General features: G+C 47.2%; 1 protein-coding gene across 4 annotated transcripts in view; it reads right to left on the bottom strand.

Moving 5' to 3' along the window:
• Positions 1–23,458, bottom strand: part of LOC117003032 (serine/threonine-protein kinase PAK 3) — a 130,471-nt gene that overhangs the window by 62,097 nt on the left and 44,916 nt on the right. Inside the window, exon 1 of one of the 4 annotated variants that reach the window (XM_033072639.2) lies at positions 11,984–12,034. The exons of 1 other annotated variant lie outside the window; for it this stretch is intronic. The gene's annotated coding sequence lies outside the window, so the exon portion shown is untranslated. Of the gene's footprint in view, positions 1–2,873; positions 2,884–11,943; positions 12,035–23,458 lie in introns of those variants that run through there. 2 more of the 4 variants (XM_033072640.2, XM_033072641.2) reach the window with 2 other exon arrangements.

The raw sequence follows: 23,458 nt of genomic DNA on the forward strand, positions 1-23,458 counted from the left end.
ACATACAAAGGGATTAAGTGACGTGGTTGCCTGGACAGCAGAGGCTGTACTTGGTGACCCAGTGGGTCTCTCTCAGTCCTGTGTAACCTGAGGTGATGCTATCTAAGCTGCAGCAAGATGCCAATGATGTAATTTCAGACTGTCTGGCCTGAGCACCAGTGAAGGCAGGGAGGCTGCACATGTGTGAGACAGGCTGAAGCAGAAGATAGACAGGGTCTGATTCAAAATGAAACCAGGTAACTGAGCAAAGTAGACCAGGTGTATTAGTTGTTGACTCCATCTTCCACCTGCTCTGAGGAGAAATAGCCCATACTCATTCTACTGAAACAGCTGTGAGTCTGTTGCAGATTAAGACAACTAAGTTGAGTCATCAGGTTGTAGTGTCTCAACAAATTACTTAAAAAGATGTCAGGTCCTCTCTGTGGGTGGATGCTAAAGTGGCAGAACTATCAGAGAAACATATCTAAAATCACATGAAGACTTTACTGTTAGCATCATGCCAGGTTTATGGCAGTGACAGAGCACATGTCTTCCAGGCTGGGAGTGATAGACACCCATAGCTGTCAGCAGGACAGGACTATAATGGACCTCTTGTGGATCGTGCTGGTGTGGGCACAGTGCTGCATTCACATGCTTCTGCAGCTCTCAGAGCTGACATGTGCATCAGCTTGCTTAGAGTGCAGGCAGGGAGCTCAGATCAGGCTGTGCCCATCTGTGGAGACTTAGCTATGGCTGAGGAGTCCCTGCTCCAGTCAAAAGGGACACTAGGAATAACTATTATATCCTCAAGATAATATTTCTATACTTTGTACTTGTCCATAAATCCCCACATCCAAGAGTCTTCTTATGGAGATTATATGGCTGGCATGTTTCACCTTTACTGACTGATTATACAGGTAGCCTCTGTAGTTTGGTCCAAAGGAGAAGGGGAGATTTCTAAATTAGATTAATTGATTATGCTCTTTTATAATATTCGTTACTAGAAAAATTCTAGCAAATGAATACATACCAATTAATTTGCATTACTGGCTTGTATCTGTTGTATTCAGTGCAGGGTCTCAGTGCAGTGCAGATGCAAATGTCTGGACTCAAATTCCATGGGAATGACCATGTTTGAGAAAAACCATGGTCAAAGCAGCACTTCCCATTGACTAACTTTTCAGCAGCCATTTGTTACAATAGTTTTGACTTTTTTTCCTGCCAGGCTAAATTTCAGAGCAGCACTGATTTTTGTTTCTTCATGTAACTTATGATTTGCTGAGTTACAGGTGACAGCAGCTTTCCCCCATCCTTAAGGGGTCATTCTGCCTATGTGTGTATGTTTAAAAGCTGCATAATCACATCTTGAAAGCAAAGTCCTCTAAACATGCTTAGCTGAGTGTAATACCTTTCCTTCTGCACTTAGTTTTAAAACCAAATATTAAAAAACAACTCTCAGTGCTTTGATGTGAGTTCCTAATTTTCTCATTGATGCTATTAATACTGCATGCCCACTTAGTCCATGGTGGGTGTCAGTGCTCTGTAACAGCAATCTGTGAGAAAGGAGCTGCTTCCTGGCATGGAGTAAAATTTAGACCAGCTGTGGATGCTGGAATCACATCTTAGAGACTCTTCCTCTGGGTCTCCCTTCCCTGTGCTTTGCCTGAGCAGAATTTCTGGTACCCAGAATCCCACAGCCTGTGGAGCTGCATTTCTGTGTTAATGTCTGACCCTCACACTCTGAAGACAGAATTACTGCCACACTGTGCTTGTGCTGGTGGCATTCCAGAAGGCTGGTTCCCCTCAGCTCAGGGGGAACTCCACTCCCCAGGCTAGCCATGAATGACATATTGTGGTGCAAACTGAGTTGGGAAAAAGTACACAGACACATCCAAGACAAATTAGAAACTGTAACAAGCAAGGAGGCAGCTTAGTCTAATGACCACACAATGACACTGGCAGCAAGATGGTTGGATCCTGCTGCTGGCTCCTGTTCTTTCCTGTTCCACCCATAGTGCCATTACTCCATCCCTCAGGTTCCTCTGGGCTGAGACCAAGATAACAACATTGTCCCTCTTTCCTTCACAGATTGCTTTGAGCACTACAACAAAAAGAGGGACACAAGAACTAAATATTTTAATCCATTTAATCTCCTCAGCAGGTTTTAAAAGCCCATTTTAAAGCCCTCCTTTACAATTCAGTCTGTGGATAATTTGCTACCTGCATCTCCATAAAGTTTAACCTGTCATAGCCTGGCAAAGATGTAATTTCATCCCCAGGCTCTTCTGACTTGAGACTGTGGAGCTTCTCTTTGTGGATAAAGTATCAAAGCAATAGCTCTAAGACAACAGCCCTTTGCATCTCACAACCCATGTATTATTCTCTCTAAACATAGTTTAACTGGCCAGAATCAAAACTTTTTCTCTCCCCTCATGTCTCTTCCCCACCATACACACAAACACAGACAAAAGCAGCAGACAGAGACAGAGAGAGTGTGGTTTATCCCACAGATAGGATTACTGCATCAAGATGTAATAATCTTGTTCAGGAAAGAAAATGATTAGTTATATATCAGCCTGAGTTGTAAAAACACTAGTTCCTTTTCAAAATGGGGTAAAATAATGTCTATTTGAAGTTATGCTGAAGAAAATACAAAACACTCGTCCAGTCAACTGGAGAGAGAAGATCACAGCCCAACTAGCCTGGATACAATCCCCCTCCAGACACATGTAACACACCGAATCAAACAAGCAGGAGTGTCCTTCGTGTTCCTCTGCTAAGTATGCATGGAAAGGAGTATGCTGCTGTCTATGGGTTTGTATCTTCAAACATCCAAGAGTCCTTTCTATACCCTACAAAGGTACATGGCAAAAAGAGCCAATTCTGTGTTTCACTTCAGGTGCAAAATGCTACTAAACCAACTGTTTCATATGCTCCTTGTGAAGACTTTACATCTGTACCTGTTTTGTTCCACCTCAAAACATCTGGAGGGAGGAAGGCCATATGCTGCCTGCATATGAAGCAATACCATGAAGGAATAGTACAAGACCAGGCTTATTCTCTCATTTTAGACACCATTTAGTGAAGCTTTGGCCATGACTAAAACTCCAAGGCTGAGATAATCACATTTGTGACTACGGGTTCTTCAAAGGGACTTACTCATTTTCTAATGAATTTTTAAAGGCTATGAAATTAACAGGTACAGTATTTACCACTGAAACTAGTAAAAGAACACTGATGCTACTGCCCCAGTACAGCACACTAATTTCACTGCACTGTTGATATTCTGCTAAAGTGCATGTTATTAAAGCCAGTATTTACCAACAGACACTACAGTTGTGAATATAATATAGTCCTTCCATGCAAAAATAGGCTTCTAACAGGAAATACAAGGCATTTGGCAAGTGTAAGCCTGCCAAGGGCAAATGCTCCATGTCCTGTTTCCAGGACAAGAAAGCCCTCCAGTTACTCCAGATTCTTCCAGTGGTGAATGCTGAGCTTGTCTGGTAAGTTTTCCGAGTCCAGTGGAAATCCTACAGCAGACCCAGAAAGCTATGAGTTCTGAATTGGCACCAGATGCTTTAGAAAACAAGTGATTTTCATTTTTTTACAGGAATATGAGAGGGCCAAAATGCTTCATTTGTCAGCACAGGAACTGCCATTCACCTAAGAGCATGAATATTCTGTTGAAGTTGTTACAAAATCAGCCACTTCCAAGGAAATCCTGCACGCAGTAACAGTGCCATGTGCCAACTTACAGTGCTCTCCACAAGTGTATGAGACAAGAAATGTATTTTCTATAGCAGATGAGCAGCAGTGACAGCCTTCAGACTAGAGTATGGAATATCATTTGCAGCAAATCCCAGCCTCTCAAGGAGCAGCCCACAGTATCTCCTTACTAGCTTAACGACTTAATACAAAGCCCAACTCAACATCATACATCTACTGCAGTGTTTCTTCTCAATTAGCTATGGAAAAGTGTATTAGGCATGCATCAAAACTGCATTGCAGCTAAAGCTACCAATTACTTATGGCAAAAAGGAGGCTGATTCATCTGACTGCATGTGGGCCTTGGCTGGAGTTTTCCCAAAATGCAACAAAAGAAGAAAACCTCAGTGAACCTCCCCCTCATTCCCACTCTCTCCTCCCCCACAAATCACAGTCAAGAAGCCTGTGCTGGCAAAAGCAGCATTTCCCAGAGGATTCTTCAAATCACTCCTTTTCTAAATTCAGACAAAACACACAACTCAAAATCCATTTGCATATGATATATATGCATACAAGGACACCTCTCTCAAACACTTACAAGCAAAAGGCAATGCAAAGGGTCTAAAAGCATCTTTAAATCCCCAGTACCCAGGGATCCCTACATCTTCCACTCCAAATCTCGCGTTCCGTGGCCACCTGTGTGGAGTGCAATGGCTACATGACAACATTCAGCTTGGCACCAGCCTACAACAGCTGAGCAAGGGCTGGCTGGGGGGCCTTGTCTTTCTGCTCACAGCAGCCACAGAACAGAACATTTCTGCTAGGCACAAGCACATCCTGAATCCAGACCTGTTCACATTCTGTGTCAAATGCATTTAACACCTCAAATATCACAAGTAGTGACTCTCCTTCACTTTGTGTGTTTCAAAAGAGCCTCAAGACCTCAGTGGTGCCAGGGCTCTTCTCTCCCTGGCACTGTTGGATGGAAATTGTTCTTACTAGTTGCCATGAATCCATTTAGGTACCTACTAGCCTAGGTTTTCAAGGTCCCTGGCCACACTAACTTCACTATTCCCCACAGTGAGTTCAGGACACAAAACTTCAATCATGTTTACGTTCTAACTGCTATCTTTCATTGCTCTGACAGCACCCTACTGATGACCTTGGGCATCTGAGTTCATCCTTTTGTTTCCAGTGTGTTTGACATGAGTCAACCTGACACCCAGCCCCCCTGGAGCAGTCAGACCCTGCCTTAACACATCTCTGCTTCTTTTCCAGGCCTGACTTTTAGGCATTTATTGTTAATCTTTTAAACAGTTTTCACAGAAAATATTCTTCAAGATCTTCAGAGTGCAGAAAAATGCTAGACACGTGTACCTACTGTTCACTGCCTTCTGGCACCAACATTCCAAATTCCAGTGAGCACAGAAGGGAGCCTGAGCTGCCCTTTACATGGCAAGGCTGATCAGGAGTCAGACACGGCCCGCTCCATGGATCACTATGCAATGCCTCACCAGCACTGCAGGGCAGACTAGTACAAGCTGTCTTCTCCTAAAGACCTGACCAACAAAAGCCATCAGTCTGATGAGAACTTGTGCTTTAGAGGCTGTTGGATTACACAAGAGCACAACTTTTTCCTCTCCTTGCCCGAAAGCCTGTCCTATTATGGATTGATTTTGGGATTATGTTTACCAGACTGCTTGTGGGTACATACACAGCTATGTGTAATTCCTGTTCCAGCACTCAAGCAATTACACTCAGGACAGGACAGATGCAATCCTCAAACAGTCACATGTGTTCAGGTATACCCATGAGGGCAGGCTCTGACATTCTGCTGAGATCAGCAATGCAAACAACGTGAAATGCAGCTCAAAAAGTACTCAAGAAAACAGACCTTGTGTCACGTGTGGGTCTAGGAATTTCATCCTGCTGCTGTGTTCACTCAGCAAAAGGAAAGAGGGCTTACCAAAACAAGGACTTAGAATTGGAAAACTTGTAAGCAGATTCTTATTGCTTCTCCTTACTACATGAAGAAGACACATTCACCTTGAGAGTCCAGAGTGCTCCACTGACCATGGGAGAAGACCAGGCATGCACTGAAGAGCAGGTTGCTCAAAAGCTCTGTTCACATTACAAGTTATGGCACAGAAGTGCCCCCTAACTAGAGATGCTTCGTGGACAATTTACTTCAGAAATACACAAAGGTAGCAGAAGTTCCAGCATTTCAGTATCACAATAGATTTCAGGAACAGTCCAGGACAGCTATGTGTGAAATGTCAATATACTGCAGAAAAGAATAAGACTCCACTCTCAGTTTATTCCTTCTGAAATGATAAACACTATTCATTAGTGCCCCTAAAGAGAGGGATTCTGCATTCCCCTAGTGCCAGAAGAAATGCAGAGAGAACAACAGCATGGAGAGAAGGTGTGGGAAGACTGAAGGTGGGACAGACATGAAAGCAGAAGACTGTCCCCACAGACTGCCACTCTAGATACTTCCAAATATTACCCCACCTCTTTCTGGTCCATGCATCCTACAAAACAGAAGGTACCTTCCTCAAAAAGAAAGAAATCAGGGAGCAAATTCTGTCTGTTTTAGTCTTTTTTCTTGCTAGAAATCTCACTTCTTCCCAGTTTGAATTATGAAGGGAGGAGAGTCATAGTACAGCACAACTGATGTAGACCACATCTGTAGGAAATGCCAACCTGAGCTGGTTAGGTTTGCTAAAGAGATCAAACATGGATGGAAGCAGCTCCTTCCTGGAGCAGGCATCCCATCGTTTCAGTCATTAAAATATTAATGCACCAATAGGAGCTGTGGTATCAATGTCTGTCCCTGATAAAAAACAAACCTGAGCTCAAAGCATGACAATCTGTGTTGTGCAGAGTGGAATCACAATTAAAAGCATTCCCCAAGCCTCCATTTCTGCAAGCACGCATATGGCAGCTTTTCTGGTGACACATCAAGAGCATCCCAAACCCAAGTCCAAACTCTTCTGCCTGTGAGGGCAGGAGACATTAAAAACAGCTTCAGCAAATGCCCAGGGTTTTAATTGCATGCCTTCAGATTTTCCCTCTCAGGTTTACCATGCACCAGCATCCCTGTGGCTCATCTGGGGAGTGGTTGGATGCACCTGATGGATACGACCTGGCATCTGGGCACTGCAGGTTCAATCAAGACTCTCTGCAGGGAAGTGCCAAGAAAATTTCTGATCTGGAGCGTTTTCTACTTCACAATAGGGAATAGAGAAGTCGCAGACAGAAAATGGAAAACATTAGGCCTTTAACTCCCCTCAAGAGACACAGAGAAGTACTTTCCAGTGCCCTTTCTAAATAAAGGAAACTAATTTTTTGATGCCAGCAAATGGACAGAGGCTTGGGGGGACAGGATGTACACAGCTGCTGTCCCTTCAACAACACTGTCTGGAGAAATGAGTCCACTCACGTGACATAGCAAGAAAATGTTTTAATACTGCCCTCGCCACATGCATCCAACTGTGCATACACCCTGCAGAGCAACAGTGAGCCTGCTAAGGTGCCAGAGCATTTTCAACACTTGAGGTTTAGGAAGGAAATAAGAATGGTTTGGCTCTGGAGTCTGTGCCATACTGCAATGTCGAAATGGCAGTTTGTTTCATGCTTATGGGGATCTACAGCTGGACCAAAATGACACTGCAGTACCTGGAATAGAGGCAAAGCAAAGCATATGCACGAGCAGCAAGCTGGACCACAGCACAGAGCTAAGTGGTCCACATGCCAGGTGTCACTTTCAGAAGTCAAAGGGTCACATCCAAATCTTTGTTTCCATTTCCTGAGAAAGCAAGCTTTTGCCACCAGGACAAGAAACATGAAATTACCCAAAGATTCTGTGAGCATGTTTTGGATCCAAATTAATTTGCTTCTGATGGCACTAAGACAGTATACATGACCAGAGCAGAGCAAAGGATGTGTATCCAGCCTTAACTTTGCCATTCCCCAACTTTATGAGCCTTACAGTGCTGTATCAGAGCACCACACCAAGCCCCAAACCCAGCACGTGGAAGCACTGAATACTATTCCAACTGTGGAACTGGCAGCAAAGACTCCAGATGTGCTCTGCATCACTCAAGACTCAGTCACATCTGTTGGTACACTATTAGATAAGCAACTGACAATAAAACTAATGTTGGGAAATGAGCACACTGAATATATAACAACAGTGTTTTATTCTTGTGTACTTAATACAAACAGCCATAAGGATAGAGGAAAACAAAGCAACATTTGTAGTAGAGGTTTCCTTACTGAGCAGGACATGCCCATGTTTAAGAGAGACATGATTTCCAAGTCTGCCTCTGGAAGGAATGATACAAGACAGGACATCAGAGTATCTGGAGGTGCACCAAGCCCAGTGCTCCAAGAGCCAGACTTGCAGGTAGGGCTGGTGCCATATGCTGACACAAAGATCCTCCCAACCCAGAAGCCAACAACCTGGTGTGCTTGTAAGCCTGTCTGTCCTCTGCCCAGGGCTTCCTGGGATCAAGAGCTTCAGAAAAGGGGGACATGAGACTGCATCAACTACATCACAGGCTTCCTGGATGCCTGTCAGCAGGACTGCCAGGGCAGATGCCATGGTGCTTGCCCAGAGCAAGATGCACCCAACCTGCCACATCCCACACCACCTGAGGCAGTGACTGCCACCTTGCAGCCCAATGCCCTGTCTCAAAACATAGGAAGCCAACTCACAAACAGTGCACTGTCAGAGCTAAGTTGGAGCAGTGCAATTGAACTTGCAAACTGAGAAGTCCTTTGGCTATCTCCAATAAAGCACAATGACACACTTGCTGTTCACTGCATACAAGCCACAGCTGCTTATGTTCACCTGGAAAAAATCTCCAGAACTATCCACTAGCAAACCACAAATACTTTTGTCATATTTTTCCATTATAAAATTACTGCTAGGAGCAGGGGACAATCAGTGACAGCAGGTCTGAGTTAAGACATTCAGATCAGGGTATCTGTGCCAACCTTGGCCCAGTGAAACCTACTAATTACCATTCGGCCTAAGCATCATTCTTCAAGTAACAGCAAAATCAAAGCCAACATAAAGGAAGATACACAAGCTCAACTATTTGTGTCTGAAAGGTAAAGGGCAAAATACAGCTACAAGGAGAAAATGCTGGCTAAGCACAAAATAGCACTAGTGAAAGAAAAAGTTTATTTCTGCAGGTGAAAGTTAATTCATGCTCCTATTTCCCCTTTTTACCGCTGTTCACCCCATTAAGTTCCTGGAGAAAGCACCTTAAGTTCCTTCAAGCACCTTTGGCATGAGCTAAGGATGGTAATGAAAGAGGAAGATCACAGTGGGCTCCTGCCTGCTGACTGTGTAGCACAGCAAGAACAGAAATCAGTACTCAAACCAGAGAGGCATGAAGTGACGCCACTGTTAATGTCCCCAAGTGACAAGGAGTCCAGCCAGAGTGACAGCAGAATCCAAAACTGCCAACACCCCCCCATGACCGGTTCTGTGCTAAAATGAAGGAGTTGTAGGCAGATCTGAAAGACCTTCAGATTCCCAGCTGGTTTTGATTCCAGAACACTGGCAGCTCCAGGGATGCTTGGATCCACAGTCACAATTAAAGTATTAAAAGAAAAAGAAAAGAAAGCTACAGGCAAAGGGAACAGGAACTGAAAATGGCACTATCCCCACAAACTAGCTCTCCTCTAGGAACAAATGCTACCAGGCCAGGAGATGGCTAACACAAGATCTGGATTTGCTATGGCCAACAATATGTTGCAGAGCTGAATGTGTCTCACCTATCCCTGTAATTGTATGTACAAATCCTGCAAAGAAATACAGGGGATTGGAGGAAGACAACCTCTTGTGCCCAATTTTTTTCTTCCAGACTTTGTGAGTCAGCTCAAGACACACAGGACACTCTGGACTCCCACAAGTTTTCTGAGTTTTGGTCAGATCCTTACAGAGGAATTGCCCTGTCAACAGTCTATCTGGAAAGGTAAGGTTCTCTTCTCTGTGGTCAGCAGTAAAATGCTCACCAACTTCTGGGAAACCCTCTTACACAGTCTCACTGGGCCTGTTAGTTTAGAGGGCACAAAGCCCATGGCATCAGTCCCTACAAAAAGCCAGCATGCTTGTGTTAGAGCCCTGAGGTGAATGAGGTCCAAGCCTGTGACAACCAAAGCAGCTCATCCTGAGTATTGCCTCCTGCAGCGCTGCTGCCACAGCTGCCTCCCAAACTGTTGCTGCTGCAAGTGGTGGCCCACGAGGCCTGAAACTTAATCCTGTAACAGGAGCTCGGGTCTCACAGGAGCTACTGAGACTCACTTTTAGTTATCCAGAGCCACTCAGTGAAGAAATGCCATCCATGCACATCTTGGTTCAGAGTACAACCTCGTTTGCAGCCCAGAGGGAGCTGCTTGCAGGCCCCCACATATGAAGCCAGGCAGCCTCAGCCCCAGCCCCCTGCACCGTGCCTGCCACCAGCTCCCCTCCCCAGTTCCACACTCCAGGAATGCAGCTCCAATCCATGCAGCTCCATACAGCCACAACCATCACCCTCCTCACCAGCCTATGCTCACTGCAGAAAACCAAGCTCAGGGTAATCCTTCTCCATGCACATAACCTGCCACAGCAACCTCTACTCCCTGGCCTCGAACAAGCCATCAGTCTATGTCCTAGACCTACAACCTGACCCCTAATTTACGCCGCATTCTGCTCGCATTGTTGGGTAAGCTGTGACTGGAAGCTCGAGGCTCCTCTGCGGCTATGTGCTACACTTCACCTCCATCAGCACACCATCCTCCTCCCGAGTGCCTCCGGAGCTGTGCCCGAGCCCCTCCTCCCCGCCTGACAGCCACAGAAAAGGTGGATTCACAGCAGAGGAGCCAGGGAAGTCGGTCTCATCAGCCCTCCGGCCGCAGCATCCTCTTCCCTTTCCCCTCAGGCAGGCAGCAACCGGGCTCCGGCCCTCCCGACAGCCGTCCCCTCCCACTCTCCTCGTTCTGAGGCGGTCCATGGCACCCGAGAGTCGCTCGGCACAGCCCATGCTGATCTCCGACCTCCCCTGCTGATGCCCTGGGCACGCATCCCCTCACGAGCCCAGGAACACCGGGCAAAGCAGCGTCCCCTCTCGGGCAGCCCCGGCGCTGGATGCATTCGGGCAGGTGGGGCATCAGGGGCACGCAGCCTTTAAGGGGCTTTGCCAAACTCTCCGCACAGATACCCGGGCTGTTCACTCCCGGCACACGCTGTGCCCACCCCGCAAGCAGAAGGGCGCGGGGAGAGGCGAAATCCAGCCCCGCACCACCCCTCGGGCTGCGAGGCCTCAAACTGCTCTTCCCAGCCCGGGCCCACCATCTCTTCCAGATGCTGCTTGCTCTGAAGTATGGCTTCTCCTGCCTGAATTCCCTCAGCCTGCCACGGTAAATACCTCGCTGTATTTAAAACAAGGCTCATTTTCTGGCATCGGTGAAAACTGGATCTGAAAACTGCCTCAATAATCAGCAAAAAGGGCCACTCGTGCCGAGTGCAAGCCCCTGCCGGAGGAGAGCAGCCCGGAGCGGCCAGACATCACGCCGGAGCATCTCCTCGGCTGGCTGCTGTACAGGTCTGGGACAAAAGGACAACCCAGCACAGGGACCAGCTCCAGTGTGGCATCAGGCACCACCACGCACGCAGAGGGAGAGACCACCCTTTACTGAAGGGATTTCGGGAAAAACTTGGCAGGTGCCAAGGTCAAACGGATGCGCGTTGGCAATAACGGGTGTATATATATATATATATATATATTAAAAAAAAAAAAAAAAAAAAAAGGAAAGGCGGAGGTATTTATAGCCCAGAATTTCTCACTCCTCTGCAGAAGCGCAGCCCAGAGGCGGCATTGTTGAGAGATGGGGAACACACGCACCGCGGCCGCGTTAATGGCCGGTGCCGGCGCTGACACTTCAGTGGCAGCTCTGCGGCTCTGGGAATCCTTCCCGCAGGACACGGGGCTCCGGCCACCGCCGACTGCCCGGCAACACACGTGTCACTGACGGCAGCGGCACCCCGGAGACGCAGAGACAGCCCCGGCAGCGGAGCACCCCGGCCCTGCCCGCGGCGTCATCCTCCCATCGTCGGCAGGAGACGGCAGCCGCAGACGCGGCCACGCCGCCGCGCGCTTCGCCGGCGGTCGCAGGCCCCGGCCGGGGTTATCTGGAACCGCCCCGGCCGGGGATACCTGGACCTGCGGTCGCTCACTGCTGCGCGGCCGGTGTTACCTGCAGCCGCGGTCGCTCACCGCCGCCCGGCCGGGGTTACCTGGAGCCGCCGTCGCTCATCGCCGCCCCGCCCGTCCCCCGCCGCCGAGCGCCTCCCGGGCGCGGCCCGTCCCCCCGCGCCGCCAATCGCCGCGCGCGCGCCCGCCCGCCCCGCGCGTCGCGGGGCCGCCGCAGCGGCGCTGGCGCAGCCAATGGGCGCGGCGGGCGGCCGGTGACGACACACGGGCTGGGGCTGGGGCTGGGGGCAAATCTCGTGTTTCAAGGCAGCGCGCAGGGAAAGTGCGGCGCGGGGGGGTGCCCGCCCTCCAAACCCCTTCCCAGGGAGCCTTCCCGGAGGTGTGCGGGCACCTGGCAGGGGGGACCAGCGCCGGCCGGGGCTGAAAGGCATCCTGAAATGCATCATCACTCAAATGCATCAATGCTCTCTGGTCTTCGTCCGCTGGGAATGGGAAATGCACCGTGCAAATCGGGGTCCTCCGGATGACGCCTGCGTTTGACAGCCTGTGGGCTTCTTCGGTCCACATCCAAACGTGGGAGAAACCCAGCAGGAGGCTGGAGCAACCAGCTCCGGTCACTGCTGCGACAAAGAGGGCACTTCCTTGCAAGCATCCCACAACGTACCAGAAAAATCTTATTCACGGTCTGTGTTTTCCCTTCTCCTTCATTCTTTTAGAATTATGCTTCCCTAGGCGAAGTGTGGTCCTTCTCCTGCTCCTTCTGAATCCACGAGTTCAGCTCCTCCATGGAAGGTATCAAAGGTAGAAACAGACCCAGCTTTGATGAGGATGATCTCACATTTACAGTATTTCCAGGAACCAAAAAAAAAGTGCAGATAAACATGAGCAATTTTACAGTCTCTGCAGCAGAGCCTGCAGGGCCATGGGCATGGACCATGCTCTGAGTTTGGGGCTGTGCCTGGTCCCAGGGCTAGCAGGAAGCTCTACCAGCTCCAAGTGCCACCAATGGAAAGGGCTGTGCTGTTACATACCAAAGTGAGCATACCTTTGATCATTTTTTTGGCTTGATTTGTTGGGGATTTTTTCCTGATGGAGATGCACAGAGTATGTGTAGTAACACATTATGGAGTAGCCAAGGGAAAGCAATGACAACTTACCTTCTGCTGGCTGCTATTGCAAAGTGAAGGCAAACCACATGTATCCAAGAGGAGATAACAAACCGTCCTACCACATGACGTGATTTTCTCTGACCATGAGTGATCAGGCTGCGGCATTACAGATTGTTCAAAGGACAGGTCTCCAGAAGCAAGAACTCACTGAGTCACAATCCACGCTGACGTTACAAGCAGCCCTGAGTGAATCACTACCATCCTTTCCTGCTGTAAGCCAAAGTCTCACCAAGGTTTTCTTCCTCAGTATGAGTCAAATCTGTCACTTAGCTGGCTGGTTCTGCAGTGATTGCAGCCAAGCCATAGACCAAATTGTCAGTGTTCTTTCCACTCCCACAGAGAATTACTCCTGTGGATAGATGACTTTCTGGATCCTCTGAGGTCAGCAGGAATTGTGCAAATCTGCTGTCCCTCAATAATGGAAGAAGCAGCCTTCCATTTTCTGCTGCATGTAGTGCCCATCCCAGTGACAGCACTGTGTGTATCCAAGAGGGCTGGGACAAGCAATGGGGTAACCCCTGCAGGCTCTTTCTTGTTGAGCCAAAGCAGGTTATTTAGCAGAGAGTGCAGGTTTGGCCTCTGGCTCTATTCCCATCAAAGTCCATGCAAAGCTTTTGGAGGAATGTCCCTCTACTGCAGCAAGGAAGGGAATGCAGCTGAAGGAGATATCAGGGTCCCTGCAGGCTCACCCAGCCCTGCAAACCACACTGGCTGCTGCAAACTGCTATTTTAGAAAGCCCAGAGCTGGAAACAACTGAGCAGATGGGGGACTGTCAGCACCCAGCCACCTTCAGAGTAAAAATCATTCCTGATGGCTTTGGAAAGACTGCTGGGTCATTTACCAGCCCCACAACTTGGAGTACCACAAGCTGTGGGAAGTGCAAGTCCTGCTCATAGGCTTCCAAAGCAGGTAAGCAGCTCAAGGAAAACTGGCAGATACATGAAATCAGGCAATTGCAGATGTTAGGACTGAATCTGTGACCGAATCACTTCCATTACTTTTAAAAAGTCCAACTAAAATCTAGTTTTAGCATAAACTTTTAGCAGAACTGCTCTTATCAAAGAGCTGGGCAACATCAGATGAAGCAAGAGTTTCAGTTTCCTTCCCCCTGAGAAAGAACAGACTTGACTCTGGCTGCACACAGTGAAAAAGCAGATCAGATCCCTTATGCTCAGCCCTGTGCAAAGCTACAACTCTCCTGGGAGCCAAAGAAACTTTGCAAGCATTGACTGTGCACAGTGGAGTTCTGCCTGAAAATTGCAGAGGGTTTTTAAATGTCTGTGCCTTTCAGGTTGGCCTTTGGAGACCACAAAGCCCTTGAACCTGAGCATTTCAGCCTTCCAGGGTTCTCTGGCTATCTCTAAGCTGCTAAATGGAAGCCAACTGTCCTATAACTGATAGAAAGCTGATTTTGCATGTCTGTCCTATGCCTTCCTGGCAAAGGAGACAAAGAGAGGAAGCAAAAGCAAAGGCCACAAAGGGGAAATTGCCCAAACCGCAGAGCTCCCTTGCTCCTCATCCCAGCTGTAATGAGGCTGACCCTGTTGGAGCTGGAGGGCTCTGCTGCACATTAAAAGCAGCTGCATGCGCTGTCAGTGGGCACATTGCTGGGAGAGGGAAAAAAAGAATATAATGAGTGACTGCATGGTCAAGGCACCTACACAGTCCTGGGTGCTAGGCTCAGCAGTGCAAGATGGATTTGCTCCACAGGTCCACCTGGGATGGGCTGGGCCAGACCTGCCCAGACATGGACATTGTCCTCATAGGCATAAAAAAGCAGGCCAGTCCCTGCTAGACATCAATTCAGTGTGACTGACACGTGCATGTCCCACTGAGTTGGAAATGCTTCGAGAGTCCACATGCCCACCCACAAGGTGCAGCCTCCAAGACTCACAGGGCCTTCCCAAACCCTGTTTTGTCAGGAGCCATCTTATCTCTGAGCAAGAATCTCATGCTGCAAAAATAACTTCAGAAACTGCCCTAATTTGAGCCCCAATGCCCAATGCTTTAGGTGTCTGAGAAGAAGGAGGAGGGACTTGGCTGGACCATGTGCACCACCAACCCCAACAGCTTCTTTCTTGTGACCAAAATAGGCAGGACTGGCTGTATCACAACCATCTGTGCTGGAGTGTCTCTGGGATGGGCTTTGCACAAGCTTCCCAGCCCCTCCTTGAGGTGTTCCCAGCCAGGAGTGGCCCAGGGAAAACTCCTTCCTGAAGATGCAACCCCACGGAAATTCAGGGCCAGGTAGCCAACTCACAGCAAAGCAAGAGAAATAATAGCTCTGAGCAACAAATAGCCTTCTTGTAGCCTCCAAAGCATGCCTGAGGAACTTCAAAAGCCCAGTGCCAGGCAACCTCACCTCTAAAGTTTAATCAGATAGAACGTCCCAAACTGACTGCAGAGCTGCAGACTTGCACTGCCTGACCAGCAGCCTTCCCTGTGCCAGAGGGGTGTGTAAAGCTGAATGTCTTAGCAAAGGACACCAAGCACCAGATTTTCAGAAATCAAAGGTGGACACTTAGATGGAATGGCCAGTGAGTTAAAAAAGTCTTTCTTGAGCAAAAAGAGGAATGCTTTCAAAGAGCTGCCTGATCTTGCTTTCTCACAGGGAATGTGCACAAGCAGGGCAGGAATTCAGGAAAACTCTGCAGATACACATCTGCAAGGAAGCCTTGTTCAGTGTATGCAGGATGTAACCTATATGGGATACATGGTTCCAGAGGTGGCTCAGACATGCCCTAGTGAAGGCACAAGGGCACAGAGTAAACTGCTCTACTTCAGCGGGGCAGGAAGGTGGACAAAGCCTTCATCTACACCAGAATTGGTTCTGCCACATTGATCACACGTTGCTGGCAAACACGACACAATCTGAGCAATACAGCCTGACTGCTGATGGGGTGTCAGTAATTTTCATGGGAAAAGGGTATCCTGTTATTATCCCAGTAACCTCCAGAGAGCTCTTCTTACAGATAAAATTGACTCTGACCATCAGTCCATCCCCATCAAAAAACAAAACCAATAAAAAGCAGCCTATTCTGTCCCCTAAGAGCTGTGGGTATTACAGTGCCCTACAGTTTTCCCCCATGCCATGCTGCTGAGGCACCAAGCTCTTGGCCCCATGGTCCCACTCCTCCCCAAGGCTGCATTACATGGGGACTGTGGGAGCCACTCTGTCAGCCCTGCTGAGACCAGGCAGCTCCAGGGGGGTCTGGAATGGCACACCAGCAGCACTTGATTAACTGTGCCAGGGGATGATGTGGAGAGTACTGGGGGGAGAGGCCACAGAGGGATGCTCAAAGCTAAAAATTAAATTTGGAGGCCTGCTTGGCCCATGATGTCATGGCTTCCCAGTGCCCTGGCAAATGGCTGTGGGTGAGCAGCTGCTGGGAGCTGGGGATGGTTATTTGCCTGAGGTTCAGACCCTTCCCAGCAGCTCTGAATCAAGCTGGTTGTCCTGACAACCTGGATAGTGGCAGCCTCTGATAACCACATAATGAGGTTGTCACAAAAAGGAGCCCCTCCAACAGAGAGGTTCAGGGACCATTAATCTTTCTGAGGGAGTATGAAGAAGAGGTAAGGGGACCATCTGGTGATGCTGGAGAACGTCAACAGTCTCCCTTGGAAAGGAGCTTCATTAGACGGGAACCACCTACCAACACGTAGCAATGGAACAGGCAGGCAGCCTGCCAGCAGCAAAGGGTCCCAACTGCTCAGCTACGGAGTGCTGAGATCCAGGCAAAGATGGAGCAAAGGTGCTGCCTAGGAATGATTCAAATTGCTGAGCAGTGAAAGTGCCCAGCACTCACCTGGGAACAGGGTGGCAGTCTGGGACAAGTGACACAGTTAGGCTGGCACATAGAAGCCTTCTCATGGTGCTGCAGCTCTCATGTGCTGCCTCTTGGAGGGTAAGGCTCTGAAAGACTCTGTGCCTTAGTTTACCCCATTTGCAGGTAGCTTCTGTGAATGGTTAGAATACTTCCCACTCCCGTCCTGCAAATCTTGCTCTCAGGGCAGGGCACAGACTTACAGCAATGCAGCTCATTCAGAGATTTCATGCATGACTGCTGTCCTGGGGATCTCTCTCAGCTCAGGTGCAAGATGTCCCCTGAAAACTTAACCTGTGGGATCGTGCAAGGCACCAAACACCGTGTCTTCCCTGGGATCTTCTCAACTCAGGAAACTCTTTGGCCTTCACCTTGTCCTTGTGAAATATGGATTTCATTCACCCTTTACTCAAGAGACCTGAGAGTTACCTCCTGTGGCTGCAATAACAGCTTGTTATTGATTGAGGTGCTGCAGTCTGAAACCTTTGTGGATGACTATTAACACCATAGCTTGGAGAAGCTCAGTTGCCAAATTACTGATCTCCAGGACCAAGTTCCTGGAGAAGAATGTCCACTCTCATGTTTAATAACACACTTTAAAAAAAAAACTTTCCTGTAAAATGATGAAGTCTGAATCTTTCCCAGGAGACAGAAATTACCTCCATAGATAAGTCCTTATGAATCTTCCAGCAGTAATTGACAGAATGTGTCTTTTATGTAATTTTAATCTGTTTTTAAAAATATCTACTAAGTGCAAACATTTGCTGAAGTCAGTATAAGACTTTATTAATACACTTAACATGATATTTAGTAATAAAGTTTTTACATTAAAAACTGCTGTACTTTTAGTACATATTTTTACCTCACACCATGATTTCCCTATTCAAAATTAGTGCTTCAGCTGTGGGTTTAACTGAGATCTGATAGGACTATTAACACATGTCAATTGAATACCAATCAACTACTAAGGACTGCATTTAATAAATACATTTCTTAATATACTACTGCTATACCTCATTAAAATGGTGTTGAATCTTCACAAACTGTTGTAAACAATCAAGTGAGATATAATCCACCTCCAGGAGTTAGTAAAACTGAATATAGTGCTCTCCTACTCTGGGGAGGTGTGTGATATAAAATTAAAATCTAAGACAAAGATATTGTTGATTACACATAACAGAAATACTCTCAGATTAATAGTAGTGATCAGGTTCACAAATCCTGCCTCTCTCATGAAGGACAGGAATGTCTGCAAGGAGATCCCCAACCTGGAAGAGGGTTTTGCAAGAGGGAAACAGTATGAGGTGATACTGCTCATACCTGTGTTCTGCAATCCTACCTGAGCTGTCTTTAGTGATTCTTCCCACAGCATTCCTCCTCCAGTTTTGGCAGAGGGGAAACTGAGGCAGAGAGCAGCTCAGGCTGAGCAGCAGCTCAGTGGCAGCTGTACAGTAGCTTTGCCTCCCACGGATCCCCAGTGTCACTCACAGGCCCTTTTTGTTTACTGAATTGCAATTTAAATCACCTTCAACAGGAGTAGCAGGACTAACAGCTTGAATGGATCAAGCCCTACCTTAACAGAGCTTGTAAACAGAAAATACCACAGCTTCCTGCAGAAACACCAATGGGATCCAGAATTCTTCAGGAGAATCCCTGTCAAGTCCAATCCTGTCTGGTTTGCACTTAAACATCAACCATTCTCCTTCATGGGGAACATTCTGTTTGACTGAACACAAGCAAAGATGACCCACCTGCCTGCTGAATTTTATCTGCTCAAGATGTTGCTCAGTCTGCTCTCAGGATTGAGAAAGCCAAGATCCACCCTATCTATCCAAACAGCACAGAATGGTTTCCAGTCCTTCCTGGCACCACAGAATAAGATTCTTCACCCAGATGTGTCTGGGGAAGCCAGCACAGCTCAGCACAAACACCAAATTTACTGATACATGACCATGCCCGGCCCCCTGCACTAGAGAATCTCAGCAGAGATGAGAACCTTTCCCATCTGTACATCACTATGGTGCAAACACTTTAAAGGCACAATCTGACAGTAAAACCACCACAGCAAGACAGGCAAGTGCAGCAAATTTATCTTCTCCAAAAATAGCTGTCATTCAACAGTCATTCTTCATTGGAACAGCCACACATCACTATGCCTCTGTTTTCAGCTTGCAAAGTATCTAGATGTGGGTGAGACATATAAAAACCATTCTCCAGGCTGTTTATCTTTGTTTTAATATGAAAAGCATTTGCCAACATACTAGATTTTTACACAAGTCATTCTCCATTTTCTCCCCAGCTACTACCAAGTTTTGTGCCTGCTGAAAGACATCAAAATATAGAGGCTCAAGAGGTGAAATGTCACCATTTTATAGGTTGCCACACTGTGGCAGCTCAGGCTTAACCATACTGTGGCAGTGTCTGTATCTGAGGTTTTAATTTACATTCACCTCGATGTAATCATTAATTAATGAAGCACTGAAGTGAAACAAGTGTGAAGCTGCCCTGTCTGCACAGCCCTGAGCTCAACTCTGTCAGTGGGAGACCTGCTGAGCTCCCACCTTGATGTAGAGACTTGAAAAGGGTAAATGATTTGTGGTACCTGGCATTCTAGAGTTTTAGAAATGCTGATTATGAAGGCCAGTATTTAATCTGTGATTTAATCCATCACCAAAAGATTTCACAGGGGGATGATTTTGGCCTGAAGATACTAGAGTGCTGTTTGCTGTGGAAGGGAAGCAGTGTTGAGCAGCTGCTAGGAAAACTTTGCCACACTTCATCTCCTGCTGCCTTCAGGGTATTCTGGTGAAAGCAGAAAAGTCTGATGCCACTGAAGTCCATGATTTCCCTACGAACTCTGAGACATGCTCCATGGGAGCAGGAAGGGAGCCAACCTGTGAGGGAAGCAGCAAGGCACTACAGAAGAGGGTGGAGGTACAGACTTACATCCAAAAACCAACAAGCAGAAGAGAAAAGACTCCATTTTCAATTCATCATCCCATAATAACCCAGTCAGAAAGACTCCAAGCCTAGGCTGAGTTACCTCTGGCTGGCCTGTAGCACAGACAAATTCATAAAGGTTTGCACCCTTCACAAACCTAGACCTTCAACTGTGGTATCACAGGGGAGGGTCTGAGTTAATCCTTCAAAGAAGATGAGACAGCTGAGGCTGCTTTCATCTCTAGTGGTTCCTTCCCCTTCCACACATGAAAGTGGATCCTTATGTACATGTGCCTCCTCCTGCTCATTCAGCTCTCCCTTGAAAATCCACTTTTCCCACAACAAATGTTGTGAATCTGAGAATTAACCTCATACTAGATCAGTATGAACTCTGATTTCACAGCTCCACATGTGTCATGGGTGAATATGAACAAAGGTGCTGTGGATGGCAAACACACAGCTCTGCACAACGGTTTGTGAGGGTTGGAGAATGCAGGTTCCTAGTATGCTGCAATGCAAAGCTACCATAGGTATCAGGATAATATCAGCCCACAGGGTGTGAAGAAGTAAAAGGTCTTTATGTGGTTCCCCTTCCACAAAGGAAGGCTTCATTGCCTGGAGAATATCCCATGACAGTAATAGTTTGCTGCCAGGCTGGCTCAGGGCAGCGCTCTCCCAGCACTAGAAGACCAGAGACAAGGGTTGTCTGTGCACTTCCACACCAGCCTGCAAGACTGAAGCCTTGCAATTAGAAAAAGCATGATAGAGAATGGCTGTCTTGACTTAGAGAATACCCTTCCCAAGCTCACTGGGGTTGTGACCTGGAAAATTAAAATGTAAAAAACTGTCCAGCTGCTGACCAGGCAAAGCAGTTGATATTGGATTAAAGATCCAAGGCTCTCTGCTGTAGCACAGAGGCACCAACTGCACTGGCTGAAGTGCCCCTCTCTTCTCTAGTGTGCCCAGTACCAGCTACAGCAGCAGGACTGAGACCATCTTTGTGATACAAACAATTTGCAACAGCTGAAGAGAAAGATTCCTCTGAAAGCTGATTGAGACACTTCAAAGAGCATTTCAGAAAGCTGGCCCAGAGGAAGGACTACTGACTCAGTGAGACTGACCACATTGTGATAGTAAATGGAGAATGTGCCAAAAAGCAAACTTACATCTACAGACCACCTCAGTGCACTTACTTCTTTAGAGTCTTCTCTTCACTGTGAACCCTCCAGCATCTTCCTTCCCTTTCTGCCCTGCACACATTTGCAGATCACTTTACATCAGGACACAGCCAGTAAAAATGTGGAAGATTTGTTCATGCCAAGCAGTATTTCTACTGTTTGTTTCCAAACCCTTGGTTTTGTTTGGCCACAAAGGGAACTCCATAAGTAGTAGTGAAGGCTAAGCATGTGTGCAGATACAAACACCAAGGAGAGGTTAATTCCACAGATTTATCCTCCATGTCATTGGGACAGCTACAGTCTGCTTTGACATAGCATAGATGGAACCAAATATTGGTTTGAAGACAGAATGCCAATATCCCAGAAATAATCCTTTTATCATAATTTTAGAGTCCAGAAAGCAGTGCAGCATGAGTTTTCAGACAAAAGAGTGGGTTTTTTCTTCTCATGATCATTGAATTATGCATTTCCGAGTACAAAACAGCACAGGTTTGACAAGTCTTAAACCTGAACAGTAGAAGAGTTTTGAACCCCGAGATTAAGGAAAGATATGTTCATGAGACCCTGGCCACATGACAGTGTCTAGGAAGAGGGTAAGGCCTGTTGGACATTTTTTCAAAACACTTTCAGTGACCAGCTTCTTTAAGCTCAAGGAAGCATCAATTTCAGCATGCATCCATTGGGTGGAAGAACACAATTCATGGAAAATGTGTGAAAGTTTTATTCTCCATCCAACATGGATTGAAACCAAATGTAGTAAAAAAAGATATTTCAAGAATTCCAAGTATGACCTTTTGGCCAGCTTGAGCCAAGTGTATAAAACATGACAGTACATTTCAGCCCTCAGCACTGACTGTGAAAGTCGGGTGTTTAGAGAATACAGTCAGTCATTAATCTGGTGCTCAAAGATGTCACCTAATCAAGAGCTGGGATCAGGAAGAAATCCTCAGCTGACATTAAAATGTTAAATGCAATGGACTGAATTCAGCTATTATTTCTATTGCAATTGCTATTTTGTGAGATGGGGCTGGAGGGTCTGATTACCAAGATAAACACATGCCATCAATGCCACTGGAGACAGAGACTGAATGAAGATTTGGATCTGTTCTGCTCTGCAGTGCCAGGTCAGACTCCCCTTCCATCCCAGGCCTGCTGATATCTGGGAATCCAGTAAGTTCCCATGGGCTCAGAGAATCCCTGTCCCAGCAATAGTGTCTGGGTGCTCTCATGCATCACCAAGGCTACAAACCTGCATGGTTGCCCAACTATTCTGCTAACCACCATGGTGCAGGAGATATTTCCTCCTTTTGGTACCCATAAAAATTCAAAGCTCGGAGATTTATGAACCCTGGTAAACCCAGTATATAAACCGAGAAACCATCTCCTCCCTTGAGCAAGTTAATTTCTCTTGTAAGAGATCTCACATCAGGCCTTCATCTCTTACACCAAGGTACCAAGACAGCCTTCCTCATCATGGAAGTGCCTTTGCAGTCAGATGGTAAGTCTCCCTGCCAGTCCAAGCTCTTCAATGCAAGGATATGTCATAAACCTTCCTCCCAAAAAAATCCTTCACTGAATGAGAGGAAAATGACTGGGGTGCATTGACAGCTTTCAACTATCTGAAAAGACTTTGTGAAGTTTTATAGGGACTCAACCCAGCCAAGAACAATCACCCTTAAAACAGAAATTAAAATTAAATATCGTTATTTTTTCATGAAGGAAAAAGCAGCATGTTCCACTGGAGCACCCACTCCACCTCTGTGTCGCTGTGACACCTCCACTGACAGTCACACCTAGCTTCTGCCAGTGCCCCATGGAGACCACCAGGATGGGGCATCACATTTGGTACTCACCTCCCAATATTGTTGGTAATGATTCCATACAAACAATCTTTTCAGTGACAGGTCCCATCCCATATGGAGGCCACTGTCAGAGAAACCAGAGCCAGAGGCCAGCACTGGATTTGGTGCTAACCCACCTGCTCTCTTGGTCTCATGTATCCACACTGGACTCCAGCCAACAGTATGCAGCCAAATGTAATAGATAATTCCATGACATTACTCCAGCTTACACCAGTGTAAATAAGACTGCACTCCTGCCCTCCCTTTCCTGTGCTACTAGTGTGGCTTTATTTTGCAGCTGCCAGTCTGAATGACAGTCTGTTCTGCCTTTGGCTTTCTGCAGGACTCAGACTCTCACGCTTCAGTGCATCCTTGCAGTTGAAACAAGATGTTTGCCCATAAATATTTTTAATTCTGTTGCTACCCTGGCTCCTTCCCATTAGTGGCCTTGCACAGCCATTGGTTCCACACCAGGGGAATGGCCCAATTATCTTGCACAACTCAGGGGAGAGCCACTACTCCAGGAGAACAGGGGTGCTTGCCCCAGTGGGAACAGCTGCTGTCCCATGGTGAGGGGAGGAAATCCCAGAAGCTCAGAAAGG

Source organism: Catharus ustulatus, chromosome 14 (genome assembly GCF_009819885.2).
Source record: "Catharus ustulatus isolate bCatUst1 chromosome 14, bCatUst1.pri.v2, whole genome shotgun sequence".
Lineage (NCBI taxonomy): Eukaryota > Metazoa > Chordata > Aves > Passeriformes > Turdidae > Catharus > Catharus ustulatus.